This window comes from Theropithecus gelada, chromosome 2 (assembly GCF_003255815.1).
Source record: "Theropithecus gelada isolate Dixy chromosome 2, Tgel_1.0, whole genome shotgun sequence".
Lineage (NCBI taxonomy): Eukaryota > Metazoa > Chordata > Mammalia > Primates > Cercopithecidae > Theropithecus > Theropithecus gelada.
The window spans coordinates 88,582,627-88,588,626 of NC_037669.1; the positions used below are offsets into that span (position 1 = coordinate 88,582,627).

Genomic DNA, 6,000 nt, shown 5'->3' on the forward strand with positions numbered 1-6,000 from the left:
GAAAACATATCTATAATTTTGAAAAAAACAGCAAACCATCTCTAGATGAATGTTCAGAGCAGCTTTATTCATAAGAGTCAAATGTCCATCAACAGGTGAATGGATAAACAAGTTTTAGTACACTGATACAATTGGAATACTACTCAACAATAAAAAGGAACAAACTATGGACACGTGCAACAACACAGATGAATCTCACAGACATTACGCTGAGCAAAAGAGGCCATACACAGAAGAATATGTGTTGTATAATTTCATTTATATCACATTCTAGAATAGGCAAAGCTAATCTATAATGACAGAAATCAGTTCATTGGTTGCCTGGAAAATTAAAATTCCCAGAAAGAGGAATTTCTGGGACAATGGATATTTTCTTTTCTTTCTTTTTTTTTTTTTTTTTGAGACAGAGTCTCACTCTGTCACTAAGGCTGGAATGCAGTGGCACGATCCCCACTCACTGCAACCTCCGCCTCCTGGGTCCAGCAATTTTCCTGCCTCAGCCTCCCAAGTAGCTGGGATTACAGGTGCCTACCACCAAGCCTGGCTAATTTTTCTATTTTTAGTAGAGACGGGGTTTCACCACATTGGCCAGGTTGGTCTCGAACTCCTGACCTCAGATGATCCATCCACCTCAGCCTCCCAAAGTGCTGGGATTACAGGCATGAGCCATCACGCCCAGCCGACAGTGGATATTTTCTTTACCTTGATTATGGTGGTGAGTACCTGGATGTATACAACCAATAGTCACATACATGTGAAATATGTGAGTTTTATTGTATTTAAATTATACAATAATGCTGATTTTTAAAAAAAACTTAAGATATTGCTAAAGTTATGCTTAGGAGGAAATACATAGCCTTAAATGAACATGTTTAAAAAGAATAAAAGGTAAAAAGTCAATGATATCAATTTTCTTCTCAAGAAATTAGAGATACCAGAAGTTGGAAAAGTAGGGGAGAGAGGATGAAGAGAGATTGATTAATGGGTATAAATATACAGTATAATAGAAGAAATAAGACCTAGTCTTTGACAGATCAGTAGGATGAGTATATAATACTCTACTGTATATTTCAAAATAGCTAGAAGGGAATAATTTAAATGTTTCTAGCATAAAGAAAAGACAAATATTGAAGGTTATGGGTATCCCAATTACACTGATTTGAACTTGAAACATATGAATGTACAAAATTATCACATGTGCCCCCCAAATATGTACATCTATTATGCATCAATTTTAAAAAAACCTTTTTTTGAAAAAGAGAGAAAGAACTAGAAATAAAACCCCAGAAAAGTAGTAGGAAGAAAACAAAAAGCAGATTAATAAAATAGAGAAATGAAAAATAATGTTAAGAACAAAAACACTGTAATCTTCTTTATAAACCAGACATAAGTTTAAAAAAAGAACAAAGCCACAACCAAATTGATTGTTTTGAAAAGACAAGTACAAATGCTGCCTCCTCAGAAGACTCCTGACCACTCTAGCTGAAATAGGCCCTTCCTCCCTACTGCTGGGGCTCACTCCTTTATTGTCTACATGGTTCTTACCAAGATCTTATCAATTTTAGTAATTTGATTAAAAACTTGTCATCACACACCGGGGCCTATCACGGGGAGGGGGAAGGGAGAGGGAATGCATTGGGAGTTATACCTGATGTAAATGACAAGTTGATGGGTGCTGACGAGTTGATGGGTGCAGCACACCAACATGGCACAAGTATACATATGTAACAAACCTGCACATTATGCACATGTACCCTAGAACTTAAAGTATAATTTAAAAAAAAAAAAAAAACAAAACTTGTCATCTGTCTCCCCTTCTATAATGTAGCTCCTTGAGGGCAGGGATTATGTCCATCTCAATCACCATTGTATCATTATGCCTGACAAAAATGCCTGTCACATAACAAGCATTCAATAATTAATTTTAAATGAGTTTTTAAAATTTTTTAAATTTTAAAAATTTTGCCACTAGAATAAAATATGTATGAATAAAAAATCCACTGACGTATATCAGTCCTTATTCAATATGTTTATTTATCATCTGCAATCACATGTTGATATTCTCTGTGGACCACACTTTCCCTAATTCTTCACGTTATACAAAGGCAATATATTTGCCAAGAGGCCTAAATAAATTAAAAACTCGGCCGGGCGCAGTGGCTCATGCCTATAATTCCAGTACTTTGGGAGACCAAGGTGGATGGATCATCTGAGGTCAGGAGTTCAAGATCAGCCTGGCCAACATGGTGAAACCCCATCTCTACTAAAAATACAAAAAATTAGCCAGGCATGGTCATGGGCACCTGTAATCCCAGCTACTTGGGAGGCTGAGGCAGGAGAATTGCTTGAACCCAGGAGGTGCAATAAGCCAATAAGCCAAGATCACGCCATTGCACTCCAGCCTGGGCAACAAGAGCAAAACTCCATCACAAAAAAATAAAATAAAATAGAATAAAATAAAATAAAAAACTAATTAAAAACTCATGCAAACCAAAATGTAATTCACCTTTGAAATACTCATGAAGCCAGCTTTAGGGAAAAAAAAAAAAAATTTCTCATCATAGTTACACCCTGGGACAAAAAAAAAAAATCATTATAGCATTAATACTAAAGGCAGCTGGGGATTCTAAATAAATCTTTAAAAATGGGATTAGAGGCCAGGCGCTAGTGGCTCCCGCCTGTAATCCCAGAACTTTGGAAGGCCAAGAGAGGAAGACTGCTTGAGCCCAGTAGTTCAAGACCAGCCCAGACAACATAATGATACCTTGTCTCTACTAAAATATAAAAAATTAGCCCGATATGGTGGCACATGTCTATATTCCCAGCCACTAGAAGGCCAAGATGGGAGGTTCACTTAAGCCAAGGAGTTCAAGGTTGCAGTGAGTTATAATTGCACCACTGCACTCCAACTTGGGCAACAGAGCAAGATCTTGTCTAAAAAAAAGAGATCTGAGAGCAAGGGGACCAAGATCATTCTGACTGCTCAAGAAACAACCCAAGCCAGGTATGGTGGCTCATGTTTTTAATCCCAGCGCTTTGGGAGGTTGAGGCAGAAGGATCGCTTGAGGTCAGGAGTTTAAGACCAGGCTGAGGAACACAGCAAAAGCCCGTATCTACAAAAAATATAAAAAAATTAGCCGGTCATGGTGGCACATGCCTGTAGTCCTAGCTACTTGAGAGGCTGACATGAGAGAATTGCTGGAAGCCAAGACATCTAGGTTACAGGGAACTAAGATCATTCCACTGCCCTCCAGCTTGGGCAACAGAGCAAAACTCTTTTTCTAGAGAGAGAGAAAAAAAGAAAAAAAAATGAAGAAATGAAATGGCCAGCCTTCCCACTCAGCTCTCACAAGGGATGGGAACAACTACAGACCATTTTTAAAAGATAGCAAGGCTACGCAGGGTTTCTCAACCTTAGCACTACTAACATTTGAGATTAGATAACGCTGTGGTGGGAGAAGCTATCCTGTGTGCTGTAGGACGTTTAGCAGCATCCCTGACCTCTATCCACTAGATTCCAGTAGCAGCATCCTGATTGTAACAACCAAAAATATCTCCAGACATTGTCAAATGTCCCCTTCAGGGCCAAATCACTCCCCCAGTTGCGAATCACTGCTTTAGCAGAATTAAGGCTAAAACAGTAGCAACGAAACAATCATTCTTAAACACAACTACATGCCTTTTTTTTTTTTTTTAAGACAGAGTCTCACTCTATCGCCCAGGTTGGAGTGCAGTGGCATGATCTCAGCTCACTGCAACCTCCGCCTCCCAGGTTCAAGCAATTCTCCTGCCTCAGCGTCCAGTAGCTAGGACTACAGGTGCGCGTCACCACGCCCAGCTAATTTTTGTATTTCTACTAGAGACGGGGTTTCACCATGTTGGCCAGGCTGGTCTCGAACTCCCGATCTCATGATCCGCCTGCCTCGGCCTCCCAAAGTGCTGGGATTATAGGCGTGAGCCACCACGCCCAGTCTACATGCCTTTTTAACCATCTTAAATTCTATCCCTGTGCTGAAGACAGAATTAATTTTGACTCTGCTTAGCATCATGATGATTTTTGGCCACCACTGCAACCATAGGCAAGAATTACCATGTTCTCAGCAAACCAGCCACAAAGTGGGAACGTCTCAGCTAGAAGTAAAAGAAGAAAGACTGAGTATGATAACGTGAAGGGTTCTAGTTTAATTTCTGAATAACACAGAGTTATGAAAACATATAAAGTATATGCCTGGGGCCAGGCTCACGCCTGTAATCCCAGCAATTTGGGAGGCCGAGGTGGGCGGATCATGGGGTCAGAAGATGGAGACCATCCTGGCTCACACGGTGAAACCCCATCTCTACTAAAAATATTTAAAAATTAGCCAGGCGTGGTGGCGGGCGCCTGTAGTCCCAGCTACTCGGGAGGCTGAGGCAGGAGAATGGCGTTGCGTGAACCCGGGAGGGAGGGCTTGCAGTGAGCCGAGATCGCGCCACTGCACTCCAATCTGGGCAACAGAGCGAGACTCGTCTCAAAAATAATAATAATAATAAAAAATAAATAAAATAAAGTACATGCCCGGTTCTACTAAAATCTTATAGACAGGGTAGTATCAAGAAAAATTTCAGAAAGTCCAAACTTTTAAAATCCAAATTAAAACTAAAGACACTGATGAAAATCATATTCCAATCTTTAAAGTATGCCTCTCCTATGTCCTTACTTTTTCACTCATGAAATAAATGACTATGAAACAAGGGAAAAGACTGCTTAAACTGACTACAATAAAATTAGTTTGTTTTTTTTTTTTTACAACAAAGACCATCATGAACTAAGTTAAAAGATAAGCCACAGACTAGCTATTACTAACAATATAAGTAACAAAGGATTAGTATATCTAGAATACAAAAAGAACACTTAAAAATATGTAAAACACTGTTATCTCACATATCCAAAGCTAACATCACTGCATCACTGCTTCAGAAATTTGAGCTGATTCTATTTTTTTGTTTGTTTGTTTGGTTTGGTTTTGAGACCGAATCTTGCTCTGTCGCCCAGGCTGGAGTGCAGTGGTGCAATCTCGGCTCACCACAACCTCCGCCTTCTGGGTTCAAGTGATTCTCCTGCTCAGCTTCCCAAGTAGCTGGGATTACAAGCGTCCACCATGCCTGGCTAATTTTTGTTTTTTTAGTAGAGATGGGGTTTCACCATGTTGGCCAGGCTGGCCTTAAACTTCTGACCTCAGGTGATCCGCCCGCCTTGGCCTCCAAAAGTGCTGTGATTATAGGCGTGAGCCACTGTACCCGGCCTTGAGCTGATTTTTAAAAGTACTCCCCCACTTTCTCCAATCACTCAACTTCATTATTCCATCAGCTATGAGAAAAGATCCACTAATTTTATCTGTCTTTAACCAAAGTCCTTATGCCAAACATAAATGCTGAATCACATATTTAGTTCGATTTCCCTCATTCCTTCCATCTCCCAGAATTCCAGAAGCAATCTTATACATAGCCATCACCACACATTAAGGATGGGAAACTCTACTGCCCAGGGACCAGAGAATATAGAGAGAGCTAGGTTCTACCTGAAAGTGGCTGCAGCTCATTCAAGAGTGCTGTATAAAAGGAGAGAAGGTAGGCCGGGCACAGTGGCTCACACCTGTAATCCCAGCACTTTGGGAGCCCGAGGCAGGTGGATCACGAGGTCAGGAGTTCATGACCAGCCTGGCCAAGATGGTCAAACTCATCTTTACTAAAAATATAAAAATTAGCCGGGCGTGGTGGCAGGCACCTGTAATCCCAGCTACTCGGGAGGCGGAGGCAGAGAACTGCTTAAACCCAGAGGCCGAGGTTGTAATGAACCGAGATTGCGCCACCGCACTCCAGCCTGGGCAACAGAGCAGGACTCCGACTCAATCAAATTAAAAAAAAAAAAAAAAAAAAAAAAAAAAAAATTTTGATTTAATAGATTCTGGGTGAGATTGGTGAGACTGGCATCTGAGGTTCTGTGCTTCCTTTTTTTTTTTT

General features: G+C 40.5%; 1 protein-coding gene across 2 annotated transcripts in view; it reads right to left on the bottom strand.

The window, feature by feature from the left end:
• The window catches only part of RAD54L2 (RAD54 like 2), a 168,188-nt gene that overhangs the window by 82,539 nt on the left and 79,649 nt on the right, over positions 1-6,000 (bottom strand). The gene's annotated exons all lie outside the window — the stretch shown is intronic.